At 42.2% G+C, this 10,590-nt stretch overlaps 1 protein-coding gene across 8 annotated transcripts in view; it reads left to right on the top strand.

The window, feature by feature from the left end:
* The first annotated feature begins 243 nt into the window (after positions 1–243).
* The window catches only part of LOC100563510 (rho GTPase-activating protein gacHH), a 29,116-nt gene continuing 18,769 nt past the window's right edge, over positions 244–10,590 (top strand). For 5 of the 8 annotated variants that reach the window (XM_062967366.1, XM_062967368.1, XM_062967362.1 and 2 more), the window contains exons 1-2: positions 7,289–7,425; positions 7,778–7,846. The gene's annotated coding sequence lies outside the window, so the exon portion shown is untranslated. Of the gene's footprint in view, positions 264–7,288; positions 7,426–7,451; positions 7,593–7,777; positions 7,847–10,590 lie in introns of those variants that run through there. The other 3 variants (XM_062967367.1, XM_062967363.1, XM_062967365.1) reach the window with 2 other exon arrangements.

The raw sequence follows: 10,590 nt of genomic DNA, 5'->3' as shown, positions 1-10,590 counted from the left end.
ACCAACTTCAGGTGGAGCTTTGATAATCATCATTTTGGAATGGGAGTCATCCATCTCGCTTTAAAGAGGCATCTCATTGAGAAAGCCTAATACTTCCCTCATTGGAGGTAAATCTTAGAAGAGATTGCTCCTGTCATATAGCAGCAATTATGATTTGCAATGACGTACGGCTCAGGAACCATATCTTATCGCAGAGGAGTTATGTAATAAGCTCATGTGACTTCAGAAGTCCTTGTGTGGAATTTACTCATCTATATGTGAAGGTATTTATTGCACCATTACAACCTAACCACTTAGCAGTGTTTGCCTTTGCTCCTGTGTGTGCAGCCTCTGCTTTAGTGCTTAGAAATCCAAATTTCTACAATGATTGAAGGGAACCTTTTCCACATGCCATACTTAAAAAAAAATTCTGTCAAGCTCAGTTAATTGTAAGTGGAATTGTATTCAGAAGAGAAAGTATCAGAAGCAGTGGATTTACAACAAAATCTTCAGGCACTCCACTTTGTCCGCACATTTCCAGTTTCTGTTTTTGTACCTAATCAATAATTAATATTCTGTTATCCACTGAGTATAACTCAGTAAACTACTGAGTCTTCAGTAGTTTTAAGAAACATGTTTACTTTTTTACTCCACCTTTCTCAAGGATAGTCCACTAACCCTTGAGAAACCCCATGCTGCTGATACCAACTTCATATGAAATGACATTCAAATCCCAATAATTGGAAAAATAGGGAACAAGTGGGACTTGCAATTGTGTGTAATTTTAAGAATTCAAGGGTGACTATGTCATTTCGCTCCCTAACAGCATGCAAGGACTTTAGTAATGCCTTTCAATGGTGTGTGTGTGCAAGTACACTTCTGTAAACTTTGGCATTTTGCCAAGTCGGCTGATACTACTCTCCTTGGTTGGATAGTGTTAGCTTGCCACAGAACAATGGATCTCTAGAGAAAGGAAATTAAAAATAACAACATGGTTGTATTTGGATTACAGACTAACTGGAGAAAAAGCCAATCTAACGCTTCCCTATGAGGTTATCAAACCACTAGTGGCATTTAGTATAGAGAAACAATTCTAAATGGCAACCAAACTGTTAGATGACCCTTTATCATTGATCATTTTTCTCTCTCTCTCCACCCCACATGTGGGCTGTTGTTAATTTTCTTGGAACTGGAGGGGAAAAATATAATGTGGTGTAGTGGTTTGAGTGTTGACAGATATGCTGGGAAACTAGAATTTGAATCCTGATCAATGTTTGGGTTGATGTGGTTTGTAAAGACACCATTATGGATGGGTTAATGGGGAAAATATGTGTAAGAAGCTGATTGGCTGAGCCTGCGAACAGCTAGGAATCTGATTGGTCAATTTCTCTGCCATGCCACTGAGGAACTGGTTTGAGCAGGTTGCTCACTGGAAACAGCCAGGAGAGAGGATGGCTGCTGGCTCCCAGAGGCCCTGTTATTTCTAAGGCACTGAGGCACTTTTATGGACTTTAAAAGGACTACAGTGTTCCCTCACTTATTGCGGGGGTTACGTACCAGGACCACCAGTGAAAAGTGAAAATCCACGAAGTAGGGACGCTATATTTGTGTGTTTACAATCTCACTGACAAGTAGCATCTCCGTCCCCTCCTCGCCTCTCAAGCACGTGCATGCCTTGTGAGGCAAAAACAAAGCTGCTTCAGCCTTCTTTTCTCTGCCTTTGGCTTCTCCTTCCTTCCTTCCTTAGGCTTCTCCTTAGGAAGGAAGTAGAAAGAGGGATTTATAATATTATCTTATAATTTATACTATTACTAGCTGTGCCCAGCCACGCGTTGCTGTGGCGAAGTATGGTGGTATGGGAAATAAAGTATTGAGGAACTGGTGGTAGTTAAGGTAAAGGGTAACTCTGCCTGTCCCCTGGGCTGAGTGGGTTGCTAGGAGACCAAGTGGGCAGAGCTTAGCCTTCTAACTGGCAGCAATTGGATAAAAACAATTATTCCTCTCCCTCTAATTAGGACTTTATTTTTCTTTTCTTTTTGTTGTATCAACCTAGAGGTATGGATGAGGGGTTATGCTGTCAAATTTTGAGGTTGGGGGGCCTTTAGTTTTGTTGTTTTGTCGGTTGCCGGGATTCCATCACTCTTGTATATATATAGATTTTAGTGTTTATAAAAAAAACCCGCGAAACAGTGAGGGAGCGAAAAGCGAACTGCGAAGTAGTGCGGGAACACTGTATTTGTTCTCTGTAAGCAATCTGAGAGACTATTGTAAATAATATATTATTGCTCTGTTGGATCATTTTGAAGTCAGTAAGGTTCCTGTTAATTGTTCTACAAAGCTGAGTGGCACATCATTACCCTGCAGGGTGACTTTGGTTCACAGGTGGACGCAAGAGCTTCTATTTAACATCATCTACAATCCTTAACATGGGTGATATTGAACAAGTCACACTCTCTCAGCCTTAGAGGAAGGCAATGGGCAAACCACCTCTGAACAAAGCTTGGCAAGAAAATCTTGTGTTGGTCTTATTTTAGCCACAAGCCCCAAACAACTTGAAGGCTAACAGCAACAATAAAGTTTACATATCTATTTGATTCTTGAGGCTGGAAACACGTAATAGCAACTTCCTAAACACACACAAATGAAAAATGATAAAGAACACCGTTCCACTCTTGCCCTAGGAATATATTTTCCTGGGATTATGTCATGGTAAATTATAAAGTGGAGGCAGTAATCATGACAGTCCCTACAGATTAGCAGCTGCGTTGATCTGTATGCATTTGTGTGTTGGCTGAAAGAGATTGTCACATCAAACTTCTTTCCATTAAATCAGAGATTGCTCACAACATTACAGGTATCTGCTAATATCACTTTTCCTGTTACAGTGAGGGTGACAGCTGCATTCAAAGAAAAGCCTGAGGGAGATGTCAGATGACGTCAACATTTTCAGTAATCAAAGTGTTTTGGCCATTTTGACCTTGAAAATCTTCTCTCTAACACTGCTTTCTCAGGGATATGTGGGCAAATGAGCGCTGCCTTCCAGATGTTGGAGCGTAACTTTCAGCAATTGCTGGCTTGGGTTGCTATTGAGCATATTGAGAAGCTGCAATTCACCTCTCCCTTTTTCATAGCACTGAAGAAGAGGCATTATTTGATCCCTCCTTTCTTTGAGGGATCCTGGTGCTACAAAACCAATCACTTGCCTTTGCATAACTGCAGTGGCGGTTTGAAAAAGAGGGAAGGAAAAAAGACATCTTGTGGTCACTTTCACAGCAATCTAATACAGCTATATATTTGGGTGCAGTGGGGAGCAGTGTAAGATGGTTGTTATAATAACTAAAACATTGGGCCTCAGCTACAGTAGAGTCTCACTTATCCAACATAAACAGGCTGGCATAATACAGTAGAGTCTCACTTATCCAACATAAACGGGCCGGCAGAACGTTGGATAAGTGAATATGTTGGATAATAAGGAGAGATTAAGGAGAAGCCTATTAAACATCAAATTAGGTTATGATTTTACAAATTAAGCACCAAAACATGTTATACAACAAATTTGACAGAAAAAGTAGTTCAATACACAGTAATGCTATGTAGTAATTACTGTATTTACGAATTTAGCACCAAAATATCACGATGTATTGAAAACATTGACTACAAAAATGCATTGGATAATCCAGAACGTTGGATAAGTGAATGTTGGATAAGTGAGACTCTACTGTATTGGATAAGCGAAAATGTTGTATAATAAGGAGGGATTAAGGAAAAGCCTATTAAATGTCAAATTACATTATGATTTTACGAATTAAGCACCAAAACATCATGTTTTACAACAAATTGACAGAAATAGCAGTTCAATAGACGGTAATGTTATGTAGTAATTACTGTATTTACAAATTTAGCACCAAAACATCACAGTGTATTGAAAATATTGACTACAAACACATTGGCTACTAACAAATTGACTACAAATAACGATAGAATTGCAGAAAATGAATTTACAGTAAAAACATTGTTGGAAATTAAGTCCATAAAAAGTTCAGTCCTTGCTGCCTAGAGAAACAACTGTGGATCAGAGTGGGAGGCAGACTGTGTTGGATAATCCAGAACGTTGGATAAGCAAATGTTGGATAAGTGAGACTCTACTGTATCTTGATTTTATCCTCCAAAGCTCCCCACTTTTTGTTGGATGAGAAATGGCCCACACATACCAAGTGCTGTAAGCTATATTTCGGAGAAAGAAATTAGTAAAACCACCTCTGAGTATTCCTTTCCTAAGGAAACACTAGGAAATTCATGGAGTCACCATAACTCAACAATGGAATTGAAAGTGCATACAAACACATGTCACCCCTTTGCTCTTTTGAACTGACTTCTGTAGCTGAAAGGTAGAATAAAATGAACTTCAATATGTAATGATTTCAGCTCTTTTGAACTGGCTTTTGTAGCTGAAAGGTAGAATAAAATAAGCTTCAATATGTAATGATTTCAGCTCTTTTGAACTGGCTTTTGTAGCTGAAAGGTAGAATAAAATAAACTTCAGGATGTAATGATTTCAGCTAGGACCAGTTAAAGGGCCCTAGCTGAAATTACTGCATATGGATCTGATAGTTATCTGACTTGGGAAAGGGCTGGAGGGACCTTCCCAAGGGATTATACAATCTGGGTCACAGAGAGGTGGCTGTCTTCAAGTTACATATATTTAAAAAATATATATTTAAAAGACAGTTTACACATTCTATATAAAAATTGATACAGTACACAGAATAGGAAAGATACAAATTATACAAAAATTGTTAGATTTCATTGGGTATTTATTATTATTATTATTACTATTGACACAACGACGTTGTATGACACAGCAAACAAGATAGATATGCTGGATTTCGTTTCACAAAACCACAAGTCGAACACTTCCCAAGTGTCTAGGACTGTGTGATGTATTTTCGGATACATCACACAGGGTGGCCTTTTGCAGTTGGCAGATCGTAATTTTGTCAATGTCTATAGTTTCCAAATGCCGGCTGAGATCTTTTGGCACGGCACCCAGTGTGCCGATCACAACCGGGACCACCTACACTGGTTTCTGCCAGAGTCTTTGAAGTTCAATCTTGAGGTCCTGATAGCGGCTGAGTTTTTCCTATTGTTTTTCGTCAATGCGACTGTCACCTGGGATGGCAACATCGATGATCCAAACCTTTTTCTTTTCCACAACTGTGATGTCTGGTGTGTTGTGTTCCAGAACTTTGTCAGTCTGGATTCGGAAGTCCCACAGTATCTTTGCGTGCTCATTTTATTATTACTATTATTATTTACTGTATTTATATACAGCTTTTCTCACCCCTGGGAGGTGTTTTACAACACAATAGTGGCAAAATTCAATGCCAAACATACATGTAAAAACCAAATCATAATATCTAAACAATAACATATAACTATGAGTTAAAATCATTAAGACCATTAAAACATAACACATAAACAACATTTAAACATTAAGACAATAGAATTAAAACATCCTAATATAAACATTAAAATCACATGATCCAAAATCAAGCCATTCCAGGGTTTCTATGTGTTTTCCGGGCTGTATGGCCATGTTCCAGAGGTATTTTCTCCTGACATTTCGCCTACATCTTTGGCAGGCATCCTCAGAGGTTGTAAGGTAACTCCCAACCTCTAAGGATGCCTTCCATAGATGTGGGCAAAACGTCAGGAGAGGATACTTCTGGAACATGGCTATACAGCCTGGAAAACTCACAACAACCCTGTGATTCCAGCTATGAAAGCCTTTGACAACACTTCAAGCTATTCCAATTGTCAATTGCAAATGTTCCCTATTTATTTCTTGCACTGCATTACTTTACTGGCCAAAAGCTTGGTAACACAGTCATGTCTTTGTTTTCTTTCTGAAGGCCAAGGGGGAGAGCACTGATCTAATCTCACTGGGAGAGAGTTTCAGTTCTGAGGAGACACCACTGAGAAGGCCCTGTCTCTCGTCCCCACCAACCACACTTGCAAAGGAGATGGGACCAAGATCAGGGCCTCCCCCAAAGATCATAACCTCCATGATGGTTCATAGAGGAAGAAGATACGTTTGATAGGTAAGCTGGGAAGGATCAGTTTAAGGCAGGGGTTTTCAACCTGGGGTGCCAGATGTTTTTGGCCTACAACTCCCAGATATCCCAGCCAGTTTACCAGCTGTTAGGATTTCTGGGAGTTGAAGGGCAAAAACATCTGGGGACCCTGGGTGAGAACCACTGGTTTAGGGCTTTATAGGCTAAAGTCAGCACAGTTTGAATTGTGCTCAGGAGCAGACTGACAGCCAGTGGAGCTGATCTAACAGGTGTTGTCTGCTCCTTGCACGCTGTTTCTTACTGAGTGGGGCACAGGGAGCACACAACTCCCCTGTTGCGTCAGCTTCACTGGCTGCCAGTCTGCTATTGAGCACAATTCAAAGTACTGGCTTTAGCCTATAAAGCCCTAAACGATTCTGGCCCAAACACATCTCCCTTTATGAACCAGTTAGAATGGAGGCCATGGAGGTCCTGCTCTCGGTCCGTCACCTTTGCAGGTGGAATTGGTGGGGACGAGAGACAGGGCCTTCTTGGTGGTGGCCCCTCCCCAGTAAGATTAGATTGGCCTCCTCCCTCCTGGCATTCAGGAAATAGCTCAAAACTTGGCTGTATTTAGCAGGCTTTGGACAAATGACACCAATACGCAAGCAGCTAAAGGAAACTATGGGATCGATGCAATGTTTAAATGTCTCAATGCCTAATGTTTTATGGTTATGCTGACGGGTTGTATAGTTTTTAATGATTTAATTTATAGCCATATGGGATTGCTTTTAGACTTGTAATGAGCCCCTGATGGCACAGCAGGTTAAAATGCTGAACTGCTGAACTTGCTGACCGAAATGTTTGTGGTTCAAATCCGGAGAGCGGGGTGAGCTATCACTGTTAGCCCCAGCTTCTGCCAACTTGCAAATGTGAGTAGATCAATAGGTACTGCTCCAGCGGGAAGGTAACAGCGCTTCATGTAGTCATGCCGGCCACATGACCTTGGAGGTGTCTACGGACAACGCCGGCTCTTTGGCCCAGAAATGGAGATGAGCAACCACCAACCCCCAGAGTCGGACACGACTAGACTCCATGTCAGGGGAAAAACTTTACGTTTTTATCTATGTGATTGCTGTTAGAAAAACTTAGAGAATACAATCCTAGGGACAGCTCGCTCCCTTGTTCTCGCCTCTTCGCCTGAGCTGGGGCTCGAGCGGTTCAGGAAGGCGCGTGCCCGCGGAGAGCGCGCGAATGCGCGCTCTCCGCGGGCACGCGCCTTCCTGAACCGCTCGAGCCCCAGCTCAGGCGAAGAGGCGAGAACTGGGGAAGGTTTTTTGGCTTCTCCGCGTTGTTTCCACAGTGACAAGAGGCGGGAAAGGGAAAGAAGGAGGTGAGGGGGAACGGAGAGGAGGTAGAGGAGCCTCCTCCTCAGGAACATGGCATGGGAGGGTCGTCTTGGGAGAAGGAAGGACGCTTTGCCTTTGTAGAGAGAAGATTTTAGTGGCGGGAGCTTCTCGCATCTCTTCTCAGAAGGGCGGTGGTATGCGCTAACTTCGAGTAAGAGAGGTCTGGGCTTTAAGTGGGTGCATGTGGCAGTGTTTCCTGTTTTTCCTTGGCAGGGAGGCATCTCTTTCTCTCTTACTCTCTCGTGTCTTTATGTGTGCCTCCTCCCCCAAAATATGCCCCCGAATGGCTTACATTTTGTTTTCTCTCCCCCCCCCCCCCCCTTCAATCTGTAACAGAGCCCTGTGGCGAAATGACAAGAGAAACTTGAAGTGAGATTGGCAGCTCTGCTCCGACAAAGTGCTGTGGTAAGCAAGGCGAACACTTTGAACCCCTGACACAACTGATCCCTGACGATGGAATTTGTAACTCCCGTGAAATCATTATGATTAATAGCTGTTCCTCAGTAGTATTTACATAGCCTTTAAATGGTCACTGAAGCTGGGTTGCTGTGAGTTTTCCAGGCTGTATGGCCACGTTCCAGAAGCATTCCCTCCTGACGTTTCGCCCACATCTATGGCAAGCATCCTCAGAGGTTGTGAAGTCTGTTGGAAACTGGACAAGGGAGGTTTATATATCTGTGCAAGGTCCAGGGTGGGAGAAAGAACTCTATCTGTTTGAGGCAAGGGTGAATGTTACAGTTAATCACCTTGTTTAGCATTGAAAAGTTTTGAAGCTTCAACGCCTGTATGCTTCCTGCCTGGGGGAATCCTTTGTTGGGATGTGTTATCTGGCCCTGATTGTTTCCCCTCCAGAATTCCCTGTCTTCTGAGTGTTGTTCTTTATTTACGGTCCAGATTTTAGGTAAAGGTAAGTAAAGGTAAAGGTTTTCCCCTGACATTAAGTCTAATTGTGTCTGACTCTGCGGGGTGGTGCTCATCTCCATTTCTAAGTCGAAGAGCTGGTGTTGTCTGTAGATGCCTCTGAGGCAGAAATTGGGGCTAACAGCGAGAGCTCAGCCCGGATTCACCCCACTCCCCGGATTCAAACCACTGACCTTTTGGTCAGCAAGTTCAGCAGCTCAGTGGTTTAATCCGCTGCGCCACTGGGTGCTCCTGGTTTTAGAGTTTTTTTTTAATACAACAAAGGATTTCCCTGGGCAGGAATCAGCCAGGCCTGGAAGCTGCAAGGCCATTCAGTTCTAATCAAGGTGATTAATTGCAACTTTCACACTGCCCTCCAACAGAGTTCTTTCTCCCACCCTGGACCTTCCACAGATATATAAACTTCACTTGCCTAGTTTCCAACAGACCTCACAATCCCTGAGGATGCCTGCCATAGATGCGGGTGAAAGATCATGACCAAAAGCTTCTGGAACGTGGCCATACAGCCCAGAAAGCCCACAGCAACCCAGTGATTCTGGCCATGAAAGCCTTCAACAACACATAGTTACTGAAGCTACTATTACTTGTTAATAAGTGTATACATTTCTGTGGGCACTACTCTCTTCTGCACTCTCATTGCATCCAAGGAAGAGAATTGATAAAAATGAGTTTTAAAAGTGTTGCTAGATTTCTGCCCCTCCTTTTTCCTGCTTTGACAGACTAGTGAGTCTGCTTCTTTCAAAACTGTTGTGCTGGAGGGATGGTTGTTTCTGTTTCTTTGTGTTGGCTTCTGTGTGGGCAATCTTGAGAGTCCCTCTGCTTATTGAGAACAGAGAGAGAGGAGATTCTCTCCTTGTCTCCCAGTGATTATTTTTCCTGTCCCTTTCCTGCCGGAGAACTCAGTTTTCTTTCTAATGAGGTAGGGAATAAAAACAGAAAGTAGCCAAGTAGGCAGTGAGCCATGCAGAGACAAAATTATGCCATATCTATCCTTAAGACCATTACAAAGTCACACATACGGCAAGCTTTTGAATAGCTCCATTTCTTTATCAGGCACAGATGGTACAAAAATTGGGAATGGGGGAAGAGAGAAGTCCCAAACATGTGGTCAGATGCAATGATCTTTTGTGTCTGCCATCCTTTCTTCCTGATCTCTTCCAGCTCACCTTTATTTGTATTTTTTCACCCCAAGTCTTCTCAAAAGCTTATTTCGCAAAAGTAAGTCAGGGCACCTGGGAATACTTTCCTATGACTGAAGCTTATATATGAGGTGCCTTGTTTTTAAAGTTGTAAGTCCACCAAATATAGCCTTGCTCTGCATCACTGCTTCTCAAACTGTGGGCCGAGATCCCAAATGGGTTCCCCTTAGTTCAGTGTTGCTGTCACAAAAGATTTGACAACAGTAAAAAAGTTTCTGAGTGTCACCCATTTACACAAACCTCTCATTAACAATGTGCAGAGTTTGGGTCATGACAGGTATGTTCAAGTGGAAACTTATTACTTACTGTAGTTTTGTTTTGATTTATAAATATGAAATTTATATGAATATATAATACGGGTTGCTGTGAGTCTTTTGGGCTGTATGACCATGTTCCAGAAGCTTTCTCTCCTGATGTTTCGCCCACATCTGTGGCAGGCATCCTTTCACAGGTTTGTTGGAAACTAGGCAAGGGAGGTTTATATATCTGTGGAAGGTCCAGGGTGGGAGAAAGAAGTCTTGGATGTTGTAATTAATTACCTTGATTACTATTGAATGGCTTTGCAGCTTCAAAGCTTGGCTGCTTCCTGCCTGGGGGAATCCTTTGTTGGGAGGTGTTAGCTGCCCCTCATTGTTTCTTACACAGATATTTAAACCTCCCGTGCCTAGTTTCCAACATACCTCAAAACCTCTGAGGATGCCAGCCACATATGTGGACAAAACGTCAGGAGAGAAAGCTTCTGGAACATGGCCATACAGCCTGGAAAACTCACAGCAACCCAGTGATTCTGTCCATGAAAGCCTTCAATAATAATATGAAAAATGTATCATAATCCAAATGTTAACATGTTTTCTGTTAAACATGGTTTTATTCAATAAAAAGCTAAAAAAACCCCCCCAAAAAACAATGTGCAAAGTTTGCAGTAAGTGCTTTATCTGTACTCCACAAAAAGAAAATTAGCCTCTTTAACAAGCCTTGCAAATACTGATTTATTATCAGTCAATGTTTGATTTGTATGCCTAATTGATA

The sequence above is a fragment of the Anolis carolinensis genome, chromosome 1 (genome assembly GCF_035594765.1).
Source record: "Anolis carolinensis isolate JA03-04 chromosome 1, rAnoCar3.1.pri, whole genome shotgun sequence".
Classification (NCBI taxonomy): Eukaryota; Metazoa; Chordata; class Lepidosauria; order Squamata; family Dactyloidae; genus Anolis; species Anolis carolinensis.
The sequence above is the reverse complement of the archived record's forward strand: the minus strand, read 5'-3'. Positions and strand labels throughout refer to the sequence as shown.